A 21,889-nucleotide genomic window follows, 5' to 3' on the forward strand; every position below is an offset into this window, starting at 1 on the left:
CACAAAATTACGGCCGTTATCACTAACTACCTTGCCTGCCTCAAGATGTACACTGCCCAGCCATGACTCAGTTTGTCGCTTCAAGTACTCGGCCAGCACCTCGGCGGTGTGTCTGTCGCCCAAACACATCATCTGCAACACAGCCTGCTGACGCTTTCCACTAGCTACTCGATAGGGGGACACATCGTGTGCAACAGTGGCAGCTGCAGATGGAGTGCTCGTACGACTGCGCTCTGTGGACGAGCTGTCGCTTCTGGAGGAGGAGGAGGAGGAGGGTCGAACGCCTACAGCCAACTGTTTCCTAGACCGTGGGCTAGGCAGCACTGTCCCACCACCGCTGTCCCCTGTGGACCCTGCATCCACCACATTAACCCAGTGCGCAGTGATGGACACGTAACGGCCCTGTCCATGCCGACTGGACCATGCATCAGTTGTGAGGTGCACCTTTCCGCTCACTGACTGCTTGAGTGCATGGACAATGCGGTCTTTCACATGATGGTGGAGGGCTGGGATGGCTTTGCGAGAGAAGAAGTGGCGACTGGGTAGGTCATAGCGTGGTACTGCATAGGCCATGAGTTCGCGGAAAGCTGTGCTTTCCACCAACCGAAAGGGCATCATCTCAAACGAGATTAGTTTGGCAATGTGGGCGTTCAAACCCAGTGTACGCGGATGAGAGACTGAGTACTTTCTTGACCTACTCATAGTGTCTGGGAGGGTGAGCTGGACTTGAGAGCTGCATATGGTGGAAGTAGCGGTGGACAGGGCGGACTGAGAGAGGGTTGATGATGGTGATGGAGTTGGTGTTCTTTCTGATGGCCTAGAATCAGTCTTTCGTTGATATAACAGTGGGATTCCCTGACTGCTGTGGCCTTGCAACGACACCTCAACATTTGCTGCTGTGCTAACCGGTGGGCTTACAGTGGGGGAAACAATGTAGCGTTGCTGACTACCTTCGTTGTGATCAGTTGCACATGTGGCACTTGAGGTTTGGTGTTGTGTCCACGCTTGCAAGTGCATGCTGGTTAAATGTCTAAGCATGCAACTGGTATTCAAATTTTTCAGATTTTTCCCTTGGCTAAAGGTCTTTGCGCACTTCTTACAGATAACTTTGGCCTGATCATGAGGATTTTGTTCAAAAAAGTGCCACACTGCACTCTTCCTACTTTGGCAGACATTTTGCGGCCTAGCACGCTGTGATCTTTTGACCCTCTGGACAAGCTGTCCAGCAACTCTTTTGATGTTTAGAACCTGTCTTTGGAGTGCTCCGGGCCTGCCAGATAACAGCTGTTGCGATGTCGATGTCTGCTGTGGATGCTCCTCATCTGAGCTATTGGAAGCAGCACACTCTTCCCCCAATGGATGCCAATCTGGGTCAACAACTGGGTCATCCATCACCTCCTCTTCTATGTCATGTGCACCTTTCTCTGTGTCACCGTGTATGGTGGTATAGTGTGCGGGAAGGGGCACCTGAGTCTCATCAGGGTCAAAATCTGGCTCTGTACACTGCGAGGACAATGTAGTGCTCTGAGTGAATGTACCAGCAGAATCATCCATCAGCGGCTGTGCATCAGTGCACTCCATGTCAGATTCATCTTGGCCTGGGTAATTCACCATTTGACTTGATAATCCAGGCATGGTATGTGAAAACAGCTCCATGGAGTAATCAGTAGTATGGCCTGCGTCATCCTTCAATCTTGGTTGGGGTGAAGGACACAAGGAAAGGTGTGGTTCATGAACATGAGCCTCCAATGACGACTCAGTGCTTTTACTTTTTACAACTGAAGAAGAGGAGGCGATAGAGCTGGAGGCTGAGTCAGCAATGTAAGACAAAACTTTTTCCTGATGCTCTGCCTTTAAAAGCGGTTTGCCAACTCCTAGAAAACTAAGCGTTCGAGGCCTTATGTAGACAGACGATGACGCAGGGTCAGCACCTCCTGCATTTGGTCCTATTTTGCTCTTGCCACTACCATCAGATCCACCACCAACACCATCATTACCAGCTGCCAACCCCCGCCCAATTCCACGGCCTCTTCCACCAGCCTTCCTCATTTTTGGTAGAAATGTAGACAAAATCCAACAAACTATATAGTAATGTAAAACAAGGTACAAGGTGTCTATAGGACAGGGGAGTTTTAGAATTTCTGCACACACTTGTGGACAGTGGACACTTGTGGATTGTGTGCGGCCCACTGATATCTGAGCGCTATGTGACACGCTCAATGGCACAGCTGCCTGTGACCAAAGTGACGAGAGGATAATGGAGATTTTGAATCTCTGCGTACACTTGTGGACAGTGGACACTTGTGGATTGTGTGCGGCCCACTGATATCTGAGCGCTATGTGACACGCTCGATGGCACAGCTGCCTGTGACCAAAGTGACGAGAGGATAATGGAGATTTTGAATCTCTGCGTACACTTGTGGACAGTGGACACTTGTGGATTGTGTGCGGCCCACTGATATCTGAGCGCTATGTGACACGCTCGATGGCACAGCTGCCTGTGACCAAAGTGACGAGAGGATAATGGAGATTTTGAATCTCTGCGTACACTTGTGGACAGTGGACACTTGTGGATTGTGTGCGGCCCACTGATATCTGAGCGCTATGTGACACGCTCGATGGCACAGCTGCCTGTGACCAAAGTGACGAGAGGATAATGGAGATTTTGAATCTCTGCGTACACTTTTGGACACTGGACACTTGTGGATTGTGTGCGGCCCACTGATATCTGAGCGCTGTGACATGCTCGATGGCACAGCTGCCTGTGACCAAAGTGACGAGAGGATAATGGAGATTTTGAATCTCTGAGTACACTTGTGGACAGTGGACACTTGTGGATTGTGTGCGGCCCACTGATATCTGAGCGCTATGTGACACGCTCGATGGCACAGCTGCCTGTGACCAAAGTGACGAGAGGATAATGGAGATTTTGAATCTCTGCGTACACTTTTGGACACTGGACACTTGTGGATTGTGTGCGGCCCACTGATATCTGAGCGCTATGTGACACGCTCGATGGCACAGCTGCCTGTGACCAAAGTGACGAGAGGATAATGGAGATTTTGAATCTCTGCGTACACTTTTGGACACTGGACACTTGTGGATTGTGTGCAGCCCACTGATATCTGAGCGCTATGTGACACGCTCGATGGCACAGCTGCCTGTGACCAAAGTGACGAGAGGATAATGGAGATTTTGAATCTCTGCGTACACTTGTGGACAGTGGACACTTGTGGATTGTGTGCGGCTCACTGATATCTGAGCGCTATGTGACACGCTCGATGGCACAGCTGCCTGTGACCAAAGTGACGAGAGGATAATGGAGATTTTGAATCTCTGCGTACACTTTTGGACACTGGACACTTGTGGATTGTGTGCGGCCCACTGATATCTGAGCGCTATGTGACACGCTCGATGGCACAGCTGCCTGTGACCAAAGTGACGAGAGGATAATGGAGATTTTGAATCTCTGCGTACACTTTTGGACACTGGACACTTGTGGATTGTGTGCGGCCCACTGATATCTGAGCGCTATGTGACACGCTCGATGGCACAGCTGCCTGTGAACAAAGTGACGAGAGGATAATGGAGATTTTGAATCTCTGCGTACACTTGTGGACACTGGACACTTGTGGATTGTGTGCGGCCCACTGATATCTGAGCGCTATGTGACACGCTCGATGGCACAGCTGCCTGTGACCAAAGTGACGAGAGGATAATGGAGATTTTGAATCTCTGTGTACACTTTTGGACACTTGTGGATTGTGTGCGGCCCACTGATATCTGAGCGCTATGTGACACGCTCGATGGCAAAGCTGCCTGTGATCAAAGTGGAGAGAGGATAATGGAGATTTTGAATCTCTGCGTACACTTGTGGACAGTGGACACTTGTGGATTGTGTGCGGTCCACTGATATCTGAGCGCTATGTGACACGCTCGATGGCACAGCTGCCTGTGACCAAAGTGACGAGAGGATAATGGAGATTTTGAATCTCTGCTTACACTTTTGCACACTGGACACTTGTGGATTGTGTGCGGCCCACTGATATCTGAGCGCTATGTGACACGCTCGATGGCACAGCTGCCTGTGACCAAAGTGACGAGAGGATAATGGAGATTTTGAATCTCTGCGTACACTTGTGGACAGTGGACACTTGTGGATTGTGTGCGGCCCACTGATATCTGAGCGCTATGTGACACGCTCGATGGCACAGCTGCCTGTGACCAAAGTGACGAGAGGATAAGGGAGATTGGATTGCTTTTAAAAAAGCAGTTTGCAGAGCAGTGGGTAAACAGCAATGCCAGCGTGTCAGGAAGCCTTAGAAGGGAGCCCAACAACCAACACCACTGATACACCACAATATAGCCTCCCCTTGCACTGCACACACAGTGACTTGTGTGTTGTGCAGGCCAAATCGCTAGCAGCAGAAGCAGTTTTTTTGTCTTCTTCCCTGCCTAACGCTCTCCCTACAGAATCAGCAGCAACCTCTCCCTATACTAAGATCGGCAGAAGTAAGATGGCGGTCGGCGTGCACGCCCTTTTATACCCCCTGTGACCCCCACCAAAGCAAGCCAATCACTTGCATGCCCTTCTGAAAGATGGTGGTGACCCGTGCCTATGTCATCACGTTGCCCACAGTGTCCGTGGATCCTGATTGGCTGAAAAAGAGCGCAAAACAAACTTTTGAAACGTGACTTTGGCGCGTAAGTTGCCGACCTCGTGGCCGACCTCATCCTAGGGTCTGGTTTCGTTTCATGAAACCCGACTTTGCCAAAAGTCGGCGACTTTTGAATTTTTTCGACCCGTTTCGCTCAACTCTACCCATCACATAGCGCTCAGATATCAGTGGGCCGCACACAATCCACAAGTGTCCAGTGTCCACAAGTGTACGCAGAGATTCAAAATCTCCATTATCCTCTCGTCACTTTGGTCACAGGCAGCTGTGCCATCGAGCGTGTCACATAGCGCTCAGATATCAGTGGGCCGCACACAATCCACAAGTGTCCAGTGTCCAAAAGTGTACGCAGAGATTCAAAATCTCCATTATCCTCTCGTCACTTTGGTCACAGGCAGCTGTGCCATCGAGCGTGTCACATAGCACTCAGATATCAGTGGGCTGCACACAATCCACAAGTGTCCAGTGTCCACAAGTGTACGCAGAGATTCAAAATCTCCATTATCCTCTCGTCACTTTGGTCACAGGCAGCTGTGCCATCGAGCGTGTCACATAGCGCTCAGATATCAGTGGGCCGCACACAATCCACAAGTGTCCAGTGTCCAAAAGTGTACGCAGAGATTCAAAATCTCCATTATCCTCTCGTCACTTTGGTCACAGGCAGCTGTGCCATCGAGTGTGTCACATAGCGCTCAGATATCAGTGGGCCGCACACAATCCACAAGTGTCCAGTGTCCAAAAGTGTACGCAGAGATTCAAAATCTCCATTATCCTCTCGTCACTTTGGTCACAGGCAGCTGTGCCATCGAGCGTGTCACATAGCGCTCAGATATCAGTGGGCCGCACACAATCCACAAGTGTCCACTGTCCACAAGTGTACGCAGAGATTCAAAATCTCCATTATCATCTCGTCACTTTGGTCACAGGCAGCTGTGCCATCGAGCGTGTCACATAGCGCTCAGATATCAGTGGGCCGCACACAATCCACAAGTGTCCAGTGTCCAAAAGTGTACGCAGAGATTCAAAATCTCCATTATCCTCTCGTCACTTTGGTCACAGGCAGCTGTGCCATCGAGCATGTCACATAGCGCTCAGATATCAGTGGGCCGCACACAATCCACAAGTGTCCACTGTCCACAAGTGTACGCAGAGATTCAAAATCTCCATTATCCTCTCGTCACTTTGTCACAGGCAGCTGTGCCATCGAGCGTGTCACATAGCGCTCAGATATCAGTGGGCCGCACACAATCCACAAGTGTCCAGTGTCCAAAAGTGTACGCAGAGATTCAAAATCTCCATTATCCTCTCGTCACTTTGGTCACAGGCAGCTGTGCCATCGAGCGTGTCACATAGCGCTCAGATATCAGTGGGCCGCACACAATCCACAAGTGTCCAGTGTCCAAAAGTGTACGCAGAGATTCAAAATCTCCATTATCCTCTCGTCACTTTGGTCACAGGCAGCTGTGCCATCGAGCGTGTCACATAGCGCTCAGATATCAGTGGGCCGCACACAATCCACAAGTGTCCACTGTCCACAAGTGTACGCAGAGATTCAAAATCTCCATTATCCTCTCGTCACTTTGGTCACAGGCAGCTGTGCCATCGAGCGTGTCACATAGCGCTCAGATATCAGTGGGCCGCACACAATCCACAAGTGTCCAGTGTCCAAAAGTGTACGCAGAGATTCAAAATCTCCATTATCCTCTCGTCACTTTGGTCACAGGCAGCTGTGCCATCGAGCGTGTCACATAGCGCTCAGATATCAGTGGGCCGCACACAGTCCACAAGTGTCCACTGTTCACAAGTGTACGCAGAGATTCAAAATCTCCATTATCCTCTCGTCACTTTGGTCACAGGCAGCTGTGCCATCGAGCGTGTCACATAGCGCTCAGATATCAGTGGGCCGCACACAATCCACAAGTGTCCAGTGTCCAAAAGTGTACGCAGAGATTCAAAATCTCCATTATCCTCTCGTCACTTTGGTCACAGGCAGCTGTGCCATCGAGCGTGTCACATAGCGCTCAGATATCAGTGGGCTGCACACAATCCACAAGTGTCCACTGTCCACAAGTGTACGCAGAGATTCAAAATCTCCATTATCCTCTCGTCACTTTGGTCACAGGCAGCTGTGCCATCGAGCGTGTCACATAGCGCTCAGATATCAGTGGGCCGCACACAATCCACAAGTGTCCACTGTCCACAAGTGTGTGCAGAAATTCTAAAACTCCCCTGTCCTATAGACACCTTGTACCTTGTTTTACATTACTATATAGTTTGTTGGATTTTGTCTACATTTCTACCAAAAATGAGGAAGGCTGGTGGAAGAGGCCGTGGAATTGGGCGGGGGTTGGCAGCTGGTAATGATGGTGTTGGTGGTGGATCTGATGGTAGTGGCAAGAGCAAAATAGGACCAAATGCAGGAGGTGCTGACCCTGCGTCATCGTCTGTCTACATAAGGCCTCGAACGCTTAGTTTTCTAGGAGTTGGCAAACCGCTTTTAAAGGCAGAGCATCAGGAAAAAGTTTTGTCTTACATTGCTGACTCAGCCTCCAGCTCTATCGCCTCCTCTTCTTCAGTTGTAAAAAGTAAAAGCACCGAGTCGTCATTGGAGGCTCATGTTCATGAACCACACCTTTCCTTGTGTCCTTCACCCCAACCAAGATTGAAGGATGACGCAGGCCATACTACTGATTACTCCATGGAGCTGTTTTCACATACCATGCCTGGATTATCAAGTCAAATGGTGAATTACCCAGGCCAAGATGAATCTGACATGGAGTGCACTGATGCACAGCCGCTGATGGATGATTCTGCTGGTACATTCACTCAGAGCACTACATTGTCCTCGCAGTGTACAGAGCCAGATTTTGACCCTGATGAGACTCAGGTGCCCCTTCCCGCACACTATACCACCATACACGGTGACACAGAGAAAGGTGCACATGACATAGAAGAGGAGGTGATGGATGACCCAGTTGTTGACCCAGATTGGCATCCATTGGGGGAAGAGTGTGCTGCTTCCAATAGCTCAGATGAGGAGCATCCACAGCAGACATCGACATCGCAACAGCTGTTATCTGGCAGGCCCGGAGCACTCCAAAGACAGGTTCCAAACATCAAAAGAGTTGCTGGACAGCTTGTCCAGAGGGTCAAAAGATCACAGCGTGCTAGGCCGCAAAATGTCTGCCAAAGTAGGAAGAGTGCAGTGTGGCACTTTTTTGAACAAAATCCTCATGATCAGGCCAAGGTTATCTGTAAGAAGTGCGCAAAGACCTTTAGCCGAGGGAAAAATCTGAAAAATTTGAATACCAGTTGCATGCTTAGACATTTAACCAGCATGCACTTGCAAGCGTGGACACAACACCAAACCTCAAGTGCCACATGTGCAACTGATCACAACGAAGGTAGTCAGCAACGCTACATTGTTTCCCCCACTGTAAGCCCACCGGTTAGGACAGCAGCAAATGTTGAGGTGTCGTTGCAAGGCCACAGCAGTCAGGGAATCCCACTGTTATATCAACGAAAGACTGATTCTAGGCCATCAGAAAGAACACCAACTCCATCACCATCATCAACCCTCTCTCAGTCCGCCCTGTCCACCGCTACTTCCACCATATGCAGCTCTCAAGTCCAGCTCACCCTCCCAGACACTATGAGTAGGTCAAGAAAGTACTCAGTCTCTCATCCGCGTACACTGGGTTTGAACGCCCACATTGCCAAACTAATCTCGTTTGAGATGATGCCCTTTCGGTTGGTGGAAAGCACAGCTTTCCGCGAACTCATGGCCTATGCAGTACCACGCTATGACCTACCCAGTCGCCACTTCTTCTCTCGCAAAGCCATCCCAGCCCTCCACCATCATGGGAAAGACCGCATTGTCCATGCACTCAAGCAGTCAGTGAGCGGAAAGGTGCACCTCACAACTGATGCATGGTCCAGTCGGCATGGCCAGGGCCGTTACGTGTCCATCACTGCGCACTGGGTTAATGTGGTGGATGCAGGGTCCACAGGGGACAGCGGTGGTGGGACAGTGCTGCCTAGCCCACGGTCTAGGAAACAGTTGGCTGTAGGCGTTCGACCCTCCTCCTCCTCCTCCTCCAGAAGCGACAGCTCGTCCACAGAGCGCAGTCGTACGAGCACTCCATCTGCAGCTGCCACTGTTGCACACGATGTGTCCCCCTATCGAGCAGCTAGTGGAAAGCGTCAGCAGGCTGTGTTGCAGATGATGTGTTTGGGCGACAGACACACCGCCGAGGTGCTGGCCGAGTACTTGAAGCGACAAACTGAGTCATGGCTGGGCAGTGTACATCTTGAGGCAGGCAAGGTAGTTAGTGATAACGGCCGTAATTTTGTGGCAGCCATAGCCCTTTCAAAACTCAGCCACATACCTTGCTTGGCTCACACCTTGAACCTGGTGGTGCAGTGCTTCCTCAAAAATTATCCGGAGTTAACAGCCCTGCTCCAGAAGGTGCGAAGACTGTGCGCGCACATTCGCCGGTCGCCTGTACACTCCGTTCGTATGCAGAAGCTGCAGCGATTGCTCCACCTTCCCAACCACCGCCTCATTATCGACATTGCAACAAGGTGGAACTCCACCCTGCACATGGTGGAGCGGCTGTGCGAGCAGAGGCAGGCCATAATGCATTTGTGGGAGGATACACGGCCAGGCACTTTGAGAGCAGACATGGAGTTGACAGGCGTGCAGTGGTCGAAGCTGAAAGACCTTTGTAAAGTCCTTCAGTGTTTTGAGGAATGCACACGGCTGGTAAGCGCAGACGACGCCATCCTAAGCATGAGCATCCCACTTATGCGTCTGCTCATGTAAACTTTGACGCACCTTAAGGAGCAGGCGTCTGCAGCCAATGTTGATGAGGAGGAAGAGGAGGAGGGAATCCTTGATGACATTCAGCCATTGTCTGCTCAGGGACCTCTCCTGGACAGGTGGAGGAAGAAGAGGAGGAGGAGGATGATGGGGATGATTACTTAGGGGAGGAGGATGCATCTGGTGGGGCAAGTGAAAATGTTGGCGTGGCAAGGTCTGGTACAGGGTTTGTGCGTGACTGGAGGGATGTGGATTTGCCAGAATGTGCTCCTCCACCCAGCACTCGCAGTGCATCATTGACACCGGGAACATTGGCCCACATGTCAGATTATGCCTTGCGGATCCTAAAAAGGGACCCCCGCATTGCCAAAATGATGAACGATGACGACTACTGGTTGGCCAGCATCCTGGATCCACGCTATAAAGGCAAATTACAAAACATCATGCCACAGGAGAACCTTGACCTAATATTGGCTAATAAACAAGCAACTCTGGTAAATCGGTTGCTTGAGGCATTCCCAGCACACAGCAGCGGTGATGGTTCTCACACGAGCCGTACGGGCCGGGGGCAGCTTGGCAGAGGTGTTCGTGGTGCACACAGCAGAAGTGGCGTTGGAGACAGGGGTTTCATGACAATGTTGTGGACTGATTTTTCAAATACCGCTCACACAACTGGTAATACTGCATCGATGGAAAGTGACAGGAGACAGCAGTTGTCAACTATGGTTACAAACTACTTTTCCTCCCATATCGATGTTCTCCCACACAGGGCATTCCCCTTTGACTATTGGGCCGCTAAACTGGACACCTGGCCTGAATTGGCCCAATATGCCTTACAGGAGCTCGCTTGCCCAGCTGCAAGTGTGCTATCGGAAAGAGTCTTCAGTGCAGCTGGATCAATCCTGACAGAAAAAAGGACCCGTCTGTCAACCCAAAATGTGGATGATCTAACCTTCATTAAAATGAACCACGCATGGGTTTCCAAGGATTTTGTCCCACCTTCCCCTGATGACACATAGGGTGACAGAAAAATGGCTTGCTTTGGTCCACCTCTTCCTGGTACTTCACCTATTTCGCCTTTTGCATCAGTTGAATGTCCAACATCAACATATGCCACTTTCTAAAACTCCCTAACTGTGCTGCCTCCCCCCCCATGGCCGGGGTCACCACCTAGCGCACGACACCGTGCGAGTGCCGTTGCCCTGGACAGGTGGGTAGGCCGACTCTTGGGCGCGGGCACTGGCACAGGGTCCCTCATAGTGCAATCAAGTGTCTCTGACGGTGGTGGTGCACACCCGCCGTCAGACACACCGCTGTACTATGAGGGGCCCAGTGCCAGTACCGACGCCCACGAGTGGGCCCCCCTTGCTTGGCCAGGGCCCCAGCATTTGCAATCTTTACCTCTCCCTGCTCCTCCGCTGTGTAATCTGGGCCGTCAAATCCATACTGTGCCTGACACCGTCTGAGCCTGCCTCCTGATGTATAGACATATATTTTGAATGTGTACGCTATCCATACATGTTATCCGGGGATACGGTACCCTTTCTAACCTTTGTGCAATGACGTGCAATCCATACTGGGCCTAACACCGTCTGAGCCTGCCTCATACTGTATAGACATATTTTGAATGTGTACGCTATCCATACATGTTATCCGGGGATACGGTACCCCTTCTAAACTTTGTGCAATGACGTGCAATCCATACTGGGCCTAACACCGTCTGAGCCTGCCTCATGCTGTATAGACATATATTTTGAATGTGTACGCTATCCATACATGTTATCCGGGGATACGGTACCCCTTCTAACCTTTGTGCAATGACGTGCAATCCATACTGGGCCTAACACCGTCTGAGCCTGCCTCATGCTGTATAGACATATATTTTGAATGTGTACGCTATCCATACATGTTATCTGGGGATACGGTACCCCTTCTAACCTTTGTGCAATGACGTGCAATCCATACTGGGCCTAACACCGTCTGAGCCTGCCTCATGCTGTATAGACATATATTTTGAATGTGTACGCTATCCATACATGTTATCCGGGGATACGGTACCCCTTCTAACCTTTGTGCAATGACGTGCAATCCATACTGGGCCTAACACCGTCTGAGCCTGCCTCATGCTGTATAGACATATATTTTGAATGTGTACGCTATCCATACATGTTATCCGGGGATACGGTACCCCTTCTAACCTTTGTGCAATGACGTGCAATTCATACTGGGCCTAACACCGTCTGAGCCTGCCTCATGCTGTATAGACATATATTTTGAATGTGTACGCTATCCATACATGTTATCCGGGGATACGGTACCCCTTCTAACCTTTGTGCAATGACGTGCAATCCATACTGGGCCTAACACCGTCTGAGACTGCCTCATGCTGTATAGACATATATTTTGAATGTGTACGCTATCCATACATGTTATCCGGGGATACGGTACCCCTTCTAACCTTTGTGCAATGACGTGCAATCCATACTGGGCCTAACACCGTCTGAGCCTGCCTCATGCTGTATAGACATATATTTTGAATGTGTACGCTATCCATACATGTTATCCGGGGATACGGTACCCCTTCTAACCTTTGTGCAATGACGTGCAATCCATACTGGGCCTAACACCGTCTGAGCCTGCCTCATGCTGTATAGACATATATTTTGAATGTGTACGCTATCCATACATGTTATCCGGGGATACGGTACCCCTTCTAACCTTTGTGCAATGACGTGCAATCCATACTGGGCCTAACACCGTCTGAGCCTGCCTCATGCTGTATAGACATATATTTTGAATGTGTACGCTATCCATACATGTTATCCGGGGATACGGTACCCCTTCTAACCTTTGTGCAATGACGTGCAATCCATACTGGGCCTAACACCGTCTGAGCCTGCCTCATGCTGTATAGACATATATTTTGAATGTGTACGCTATCCATACATGTTATCCGGGGATACGGTACCCCTTCTAACCTTTGTGCAATGACGTGCAATCCATACTGGGCCTAACACCGTCTGAGCCTGCCTCATGCTGTATAGACATATTTTGAATGTGTACGCTATCCATACATGTTATCCGGGGATACGGTACCCCTTCTAACCTTTGTGCAATGACGTGCAATCCATACTGGGCCTAACACCGTCTGAGCCTGCCTCATGCTGTATAGACATATATTTTGAATGTGTACGCTATCCATACATGTTATCCGGGGATACGGTACCCCTTCTAACCTTTGTGCAATGACGTGCAATCCATACTGGGCCTAACACCGTCTGAGCCTGCCTCATGCTGTATAGACATATATTTTGAATGTGTACGCTATCCATACATGTTATCCGGGGATACGGTACCCCTTCTAACCTTTGTGCAATGACGTGCAATCCATACTGGGCCTAACACCGTCTGAGCCTGCCTCATGCTGTATAGACATATATTTTGAATGTGTACGCTATCCATACATGTTATCCGGGGATACGGTACCCCTTCTAACCTTTGTGCAATGACGTGCAATCCATACTGGGCCTAACACCATCTGAGCCTGCCTCATGCTGTATAGACATATATTTTGAATGTGTACGCTATCCATACATGTTATCCGGGGATACGGTACCCCTTCTAACCTTTGTGCAATGACGTGCAATCCATACTGGGCCTAACACCGTCTGAGCCTGCCTCATGCTGTATAGACATATATTTTGAATGTGTACGCTATCCATACATGTTATCCGGGGATACGGTACCCCTTCTAACCTTTGTGCAATCACGTGCAATCCATACCGGGCCTAACACCGTCTGAGCCTGCCTCATGCTGTATAGACATATATTTTGAATGTGTACGCTATCCATACATGTTATCCGGGGATACGGTACCCCTTCTAACTTTGTGCAATGACGTGCAATCCATACTGGGCCTAACACCGTCTGAGCCTGCCTCATGCTGTATAGACATATATTTTGAATGTGTACGCTATCCATACATGTTATCCGGGGATACGGTACCCCTTCTAACCTTTGTGCAATGACGTGCAATCCATACTGGGCCTAACACCGTCTGAGCCTGCCTCATGCTGTATAGACATATATTTTGAATGTGTACGCTATCCATACATGTTATCCGGGGATACGGTACCCCTTCTAACCTTTGTGCAATGACGTGCAATCCATACTGGGCCTAACACCATCTGAGCCTGCCTCATGCTGTATAGACATATATTTTGAATGTGTACGCTATCCATACATGTTATCCGGGGATACGGTACCCCTTCTAACCTTTGTGCAATGACGTGCAATCCATACTGGGCCTAACACCGTCTGAGCCTGCCTCATGCTGTATAGACATATATTTTGAATGTGTACGCTATCCATACATGTTATCCGGGGATACGGTACCCCTTCTAACCTTTGTGCAATCACGTGCAATCCATACTGGGCCTAACACCGTCTGAGCCTGCCTCATGCTGTATAGACATATATTTTGAATGTGTACGCTATCCATACATGTTATCCGGGGATACGGTACCCCTTCTAACTTTGTGCAATGACGTGCAATCCATACTGGGCCTAACACCGTCTGAGCCTGCCTCATGCTGTATAGACATATATTTTGAATGTGTACGCTATCCATACATGTTATCCGGGGATACGGTACCCCTTCTAACCTTTGTGCAATGACGTGCAATCCATACTGGGCCTAACACCGTCTGAGCCTACCTCATGCTGTATAGACATATATTTTGAATGTGTACGCTATCCATACATGTTATCCGGGGATACGGTACCCCTTCTAACCTTTGTGCAATGACGTGCAATCCATACTGGGCCTAACACCGTCTGAGCCTGCCTCATGCTGTATAGACATATATTTTGAATGTGTACGCTATCCATACATGTTATCCGGGGATACGGTACCCCTTCTAACCTTTGTGCAATGACGTGCAATCCATACTGGGCCTAACACCGTCTGAGCCTGCCTCATGCTGTATAGACATATATTTTGAATGTGTACGCTATCCATACATGTTATCCGGGGATACGGTACCCCTTCTAACCTTTGTGCAATGACGTGCAATCAATACTGGGCCTAACACCGTCTGAGCCTGCCTCATGCTGTATAGACATATATTTTGAATGTGTACGCTATCCATACATGTTATCCGGGGATACGGTACCCCTTCTAACCTTTGTGCAATGACGTGCAATCCACACTGGGCCTAACACCGTCTGAGCCTGCCTCATGCTGTATAGACATATATTTTGAATGTGTACGCTATCCATACATGTTATCCGGGGATACGGTACCCCTTCTAACCTTTGTGCAATGACGTGCAATCCATACTGGGCCTAACACCGTCTGAGCCTGCCTCATGCTGTATAGACATATATTTTGAATGTGTACGCTATCCATACATGTTATCCGGGGATACGGTACCCCTTCTAACCTTTGTGCAATGACGTGCAATCCACACTGGGCCTAACACCGTCTGAGCCTGCCTCATGCTGTATAGACATATATTTTGAATGTGTACGCTATCCATACATGTTATCCGGGGATACGGTACCCCTTCTAACCTTTGTGCAATGACGTGCAATCCATACTGGGCCTAACACCGTCTGAGCCTGCCTCATGCTGTATAGACATATATTTTGAATGTGTACGCTATCCATACATGTTATCCGGGGATACGGTACCCCTTCTAACCTTTGTACAATGACGTGCAATCCATACTGGGCCTAACACCGTCTAAGCCTGCCTCATGCTGTATAGACATATATTTTGAATGTGTACGCTATCCATACATGTTATCCGGGGATACGGTACCCCTTCTAACCTTTGTGCAATGATGTGCAATCCATACTGGGCCTAACACCGTCTGAGCCTGCCTCATGCTGTATAGACATATATTTTGAATGTGTACGCTATCCATACATGTTATCCGGGGATACGGTACCCCTTCTAACCTTTGTGCAATGACGTGCAATCCATACTGGGCCTAACACCGTCTGAGCCTGCCTCATGCTGTATAGACATATATTTTGAATGTGTACGCTATCCATACATGTTATCCGGGGATACGGTACCCCTTCTAACCTTTGTGCAATGACGTGCAATCCATACTGGGCCTAACACCGTCTGAGCCTGCCTCATGCTGTATAGACATATATTTTGAATGTGTACGCTATCCATACATGTTATCCGGGGATACGGTACCCCTTCTAACCTTTGTGCAATGACGTGCAATCCATACTGGGCCTAACACCGTCTGAGCCTGCCTCATGCTGTATAGACATATATTTTGAATGTGTACGCTATCCATACATGTTATCCGGGGATACGGTACCCCTTCTAACCTTTGTGCAATGACGTGCAATCCATACTGGGCCTAACACCGTCTGAGCCTGCCTCATGCTGTATAGACATATATTTTGAATGTGTACGCTATCCATACATGTTATCCGGGGATACGGTACCCCTTCTAACCTTTGTGCAATGACGTGCAATCCATACTGGGCCTAACACCGTCTGAGACTGCCTCATGCTGTATAGACATATATTTTGAATGTGTACGCTATCCATACATGTTATCCGGGGATACGGTACCCCTTCTAACCTTTGTGCAATGACGTGCAATCCATACTGGGCCTAACACCGTCTGAGACTGCCTCATGCTGTATAGACATATATTTTGAATGTGTACGCTATCCATACATGTTATCCAGGGATACGGTACCCTTTCTAACCTTTGTGCAATCACGTGCAATCCATACTGGGCCTAACACCGTCTGAGCCTGCCTCCTGAGACATATATTTTGAATGTGTACGCTATCCATTCATGTTATCCAGGGATACGGTACCCTTTCTAACCTTTGTGCAATCACGTGCAATCCATACTGGGCCTAACACCATCTGAGCCTGCCTCCTGAGACATATATTTTGAATGTGTACGCTATCCATACATGTTATCCGGGGATACGGTACCCTTTCTAACCTTTGTGCAATCACGTGCAATCCATACTGTGCCTGACACCGTCTGAGCCTGCCTCCTGAGACATATATTTTGAATGTGTACGCTATCCATACATGTTATCCAGGGATACGGTACCCTTTCTAACCTTTGTGCATTCACGTGCAATCCATACTGGGCCTGACACCGTCTGAGCCTGCCTCCTGAGACATATATTTTGAATGTGTACGCTATCCATACATGTTATCCAGGGATACGGTACCCTTTCTAACCTTTGTGCAATCACGTGCAATCCATACTGGGCATGAGAACGGCTGGCGAGCTGTTAAGCAAGCTACAGCACCTGTCCAGACAAGTACAGGGATTCCCTAGCGAGGAGACTTATTTGATTGTTTTCAATGTTGGGACAGCAATTTTTGGGGAGCACTATACTCTGGAGAATGATAGATGGGGCCCACCATACACTGGAACATTCCAAAGGTGGACATCAGACACTGGAGCAGCATTTACAGGGCCCATTATACACTAGAGCATTAGAAATGGGGCCCATTATGTCTGGAGCATTATTTGGGCCCATAAGACAGTGGAGCTTCATCCATGGGGACCAACATATACTGTAGCATTATGTGGAGCTCATCATATACTGTTTCAAACATTATATGGGACCAATGATTCTGTATGGAGAAATAGATGGGCCTCGTCATGAGATGTAAAAAGTGAGGTATTTTTCATTGTACTATACCGCTATTTATCTGCTGTATCGGAGCATGATGAGTTGTGGTATGTGTTAAAGGGGCGCTCTTTCGCCCAGGGCACATGAAAACCTGCAGCCAGCCCTCCCCCCCCACAACTTTAGCCAAATAACCCCCATTTTTCAGTGCGTAACTTGTATTATGAAGTTAATTAAGGTTGACAAGCTTAAGTAAGAAGAATTGATGCTTTTGGCATTCAAATGGGCACTGTAGGTGTGTTTCCTGTCCTCCTCTCACTGCCGACTTTTATTCCCCATTGACTTACATTGGGTTTCGTGTTTCGGGACGACCCCGACTTTTCCCTATAATCGGACGATCTTGCTCGACCCGACTTTTGGAAAAGTCCGGTTTCACGAAACGAAACGCGACCCTAAAAAACCAAAAGTCGCTCAACTCTAATAACCATATGATTAAGGGCGTCTAGCCAGAAACGCGTAAACAATGTTCTGTTGTCTGAACAGCACTCAATAAATCACCAGAGCACTTCAGCTGGATCATTTCTTCTTTCATTAATCTGCATAGATACCAACCACTCTGGTTTTCTGTGGCTTTGCTTGTTTTGCCTTTTTTTCCTCGGTGACCCATTCATAACAGAATCACCAGCCATACCGCAAATTCTAGGGTACTCAAAAGCAGGAAAGAATTGTAAAAAGAAAAAAAAAAAAGTGTCAGAATTTTTTTTTCTTTTATATGTATATTTTTTCCACTTTTTCTCTGGGGCCGTAGGAGGATTTTTTTTTTTTTAATGGAGATTAAGCAATTGTCTGATCGTGTGGAGCAGCTCACTGCTGAAGTGCGGGGAATTTCCGCCTATCTCGCTCATTCACATGCTGCTGATCCGAGGATCCCTACTCCTGATGTGTTTTTTGGGGATCGGTCTAAATTTTTGAATTTTAAGAATAATTGTAAATTATTTCTTGCCTTGAAGCCTAATTCATCGGGCAGCTCTGCGCAGCAGGTTAAAATTGTCATCTCTTTGCTGCGCGGCGATCCCCAGGATTGGGCGTTTTCTTTGACACCTGAAGATCCTATTCTGACTAATGTGGATGTATTTTTTCAAGCCTTGGGGTTGTTGTATGATGAACCTAATGCTATTGATCAAGCTGAGAAAGCCCTATTGGCATTGAGCCAGGGTCAGGATTCTGCAGAGTTATACTGTCAAAAATTCCGAAAGTGGGCGGTCCTTACTACCTGGAACGATGGTGCCTTGGCAGCTTTCTTTCGGAAGGGTTTGTCAGAAACCGTAAAAGATACTATGGTGGGATTTCCTGTTCCCTCTGGTCTTGACGATTCTATGTCATTACCCAAATTGATCAGCGTTTACATGAACGCAAAACTACACAAGAGGAGTTGCCACCTTTTGGACAAATGACTGAACCTATGCAATGTGATAGAGTTTTGTCTAGGGCGCAACGTCAGGAGTTTAGAAGGCGTAATAAGCTGTGTTTTTTCTATGGAGACATCTCTCATACTATTTCTGTCTGCCCAAAACGAGAGAAACACTTTGCACTCACATTTGCTGTGGGCAGTATACAACCTAAGTTTCTTTTGGCAATTACTCTGATCTGCTCCTTATCCACATTTTCCACGAAGGCTTTTGTGGATTCAGGAGCAGCGTTGAATCTGATGGATTTGGACTTTGCTAAACGTTGTGGTTTTTCCATGACGCCTCTGTGGATGCCTATTCCTTTGAGGGGTATTGATGCTACTCCTTTGGCGGAGAATAAACCTCAATTTTGGACCCAGGTGACGATGCGGGTTGCCCCAGACCACCAAGAAAATTGTGAATTTTTGGTGCTGCATAATTTGCATGATACTATTGTTCTGGGTTTTCCTTGGTTGCAAACTCATAATCCAGTTTTGGATTGGAAATCTGGGTCTGTAGTGAGTTGGGGTTGTCAGTGTGTTCTTGGGGACGCTCCTGTTTTCTCCACCTCTCCTCAGTCTCATGATATTCCTGATTATCTAGCCGATTTTTCTGATGTATTTAGTGAGAGCAAGTCTGTGTCTTTGCCTCCTCATAGGAGTTATGAGTTGATGCCTGGGTGTAAATTTCCCAAGGGTCGGCTTTTCAACTTATCTCAGTACCCGAACATGATGCTATGCGATCCTATATTAAGGAGTCATTGGAGAAGGGTCATGTTAGACCATCCTCATCACCTTTAGGTGCTGGTTTTTTTTTTGTGGCCAAGAAAGATGGTTCATTAAGACCGTGTATTGATTATCGTTCCCTTAACAAGATGACGGTTAAATATCAGTACCCGTTACCTCTGATGTCTGATTTATTCTCCAGAGTTAAGAGTGCCTGCTGGTTTACTAAGCTTGACCTCAGGGGGGCGTATAATCTTATTCGCATCAAGCTCGGGGATGAATGGAAGACGGCGTTTAATACTCCGGAGGGACATTTTGAGTACCTGGTGATGCCTTTTGGGCTCACTAATGCCCCTTCTGTCTTCCAGTCCTTTATGAATGATATTTTCCGTGACTTTATGGATAAGATTTTGATCATCTATCTGGATGATATTTTGATCTTTTCTAGAGATTGGGATTCTCATGTGGAACACGTCCGGACTGTGTTCCGGATTTTGAGGGAGAATTCCCTGTTTGTTAAGGGATCGAAATGTCTCTTTGGTGTACAGAGGATTTCATTTTTGGGATTTATATTATCTCCATCGACTATTGAAATGGACCCGGCCAATGTGCAGGCCATTTATGATTGGGTTCAGCCTACTTCTTTGAAGGCCCTCCAGTAGTTTTTGGGTTTTGCTAATTTCTATCGTAAATTTATAGGTAATTTTTCTGGTATTGTCAAACCACTGACTGATCTGACCAAGAAGGGCGCTGATGTGCTGAATTGGTCTCCTGAGGCTATCTCAGCATTTCAGGAGCTTAAGCAGAGATTTACTTCAGCTCCAGTTTTACGGCAACCTGATGTCTCACTTCCATTTCAGGTGGAGGTAGATGCTTCTGAGATTGGTGCAGGAGCTGTTTTGTCCCAAAAAGACCCTGTGACTTCTAAGATGAATCCCTGTGCCTTCTTTTCTCGAAAGTTCTCCTCATCTGAACGCAACTATGATGTGCGGAATCGGGAATTGTTGGCAATGAAGTGGGCATTTGAGGAGTGGAGACATTGGTTGGAGGGAGCTAGACATCAAGTTGTGGTCCTCACCGATCGCAAGAATTTGATTTATCTGGAGATGGCCAAACGCTTGAATCCTAGACAGGCTAGATGGGCCTTGTTTTTCACGCGTTTTAATTTTGTGGTCTCTTTTCTTCCGGGCACTAAGAATGTTAAGGCAGACGCCCTTTCTAGGAGTTTCTTTGCCAATTCTCTTAGTGCAACCGAGCCTACTACCATCCTTGGTGAGGGGGTAGTTCTTTCTGCCATTTCGCCCGATTTGAGACGCGCCCTGGAGGAATTTCAGGAGGATAAACCTGAGCGTTGCCCTATGGGAAAATTGTATGTTCCTGACCAGTGGAGAAAGAGAGTGATGTCTGAAATTCATTGCTCCGCATTGGCTGGTCATCCAGGTATTTTTGGTACCAGAGATTTGGCGAGTCAGTCCTTTTGGTGGCCTGCCTTATCTCGTGACGTCAGGAATTTTGTACAGTCTTGTGGGACTTGTTCTCGGTCCAAACCCTGTTCTCGTTCTAGTGGGTTGCTGATGCCCTTGCCGGTGCCCAAGAGGCCATGGACCCATATCTCAATGGATTTTATTTCTGATCTTCCTGTCTGTCAGAGAATGACTGTTATCTGGGTGATTTGTGATAGATTTTCGAAGATGGTCCATCTTGTACCACTCCCAAAGTTGCCATCTTCTGCTGAGTTGGTGCCCTTGTTTTTACAACAGGTGGTTCGGTTACATGGTATTCCTGAGAACATTGTGTCCGACAGAGGACTCCAGTTTGTTTCCAGATTCTGGAAAGCCTTTTGTTCCAATCTGGGAATTCAGTTATCCTTCTCGTCTGCGTTTCATCCCCAGGCCAATGGACAGACTGAGAGAACAAACCAGACCTTGGAGTCTTATTTGAGATGTTTTATATCTGCTGATCAGGATGATTGGGTCTCATTTTTGCCCTTGGCCGAATTCGCACTGAACAATAGAGCTAGTTCTGCCACTGTGATGTCACCCTTTTTCTGTAATTTTGGGTTTCATCCTCGATTCTCTTCAGGGCAAGTGGAATCTTCCTCCTGCCCAGGTGTGGACACGGTGGTTAAGAGAATGCAGCAGATATGGGACCAAGTGGTGTATAAGTTGTCACTCTCTCAGGAAAAGGCCCAGCGATTTTCCAACCAGCATAGGACCATTGGTCCCCGGTTTAAAGTGGGTGATATGGTTTGGTTGTTGTCTAAGAATATTCTTATGAAGGTTGCATCTCCTAAATTTAAACCAAGATTTATTGGTCCTTATAAGGTTTTGGAAATTCTTAATCCTGTTTCGTTTCGATTGGCTCTTCCAGTTACGTTCCAGATCCATAACGTATTTCACAAATCTCTGTTGAAGAGGTTTGTTGAGCCAGTGGTTCCTATGGCAGCACCTCCTGACCCTGTGTTGGTCGAAGGCAATGTGGAATATGAGGTAGAGAAAATATTGGATTCTCGTTTGGTTAGACGGAGACTCCAGTATTTGGTCAAATGGAAGGGTTATGGTCAGGAGGATAATTCTTGGG

This window comes from Dendrobates tinctorius, unplaced genomic scaffold (assembly GCF_039654945.1).
Source record: "Dendrobates tinctorius isolate UK_male_01 unplaced genomic scaffold, ASM3965494v1 ptg000114l, whole genome shotgun sequence".
In the NCBI taxonomy this organism is placed as follows: domain Eukaryota; kingdom Metazoa; phylum Chordata; class Amphibia; order Anura; family Dendrobatidae; genus Dendrobates; species Dendrobates tinctorius.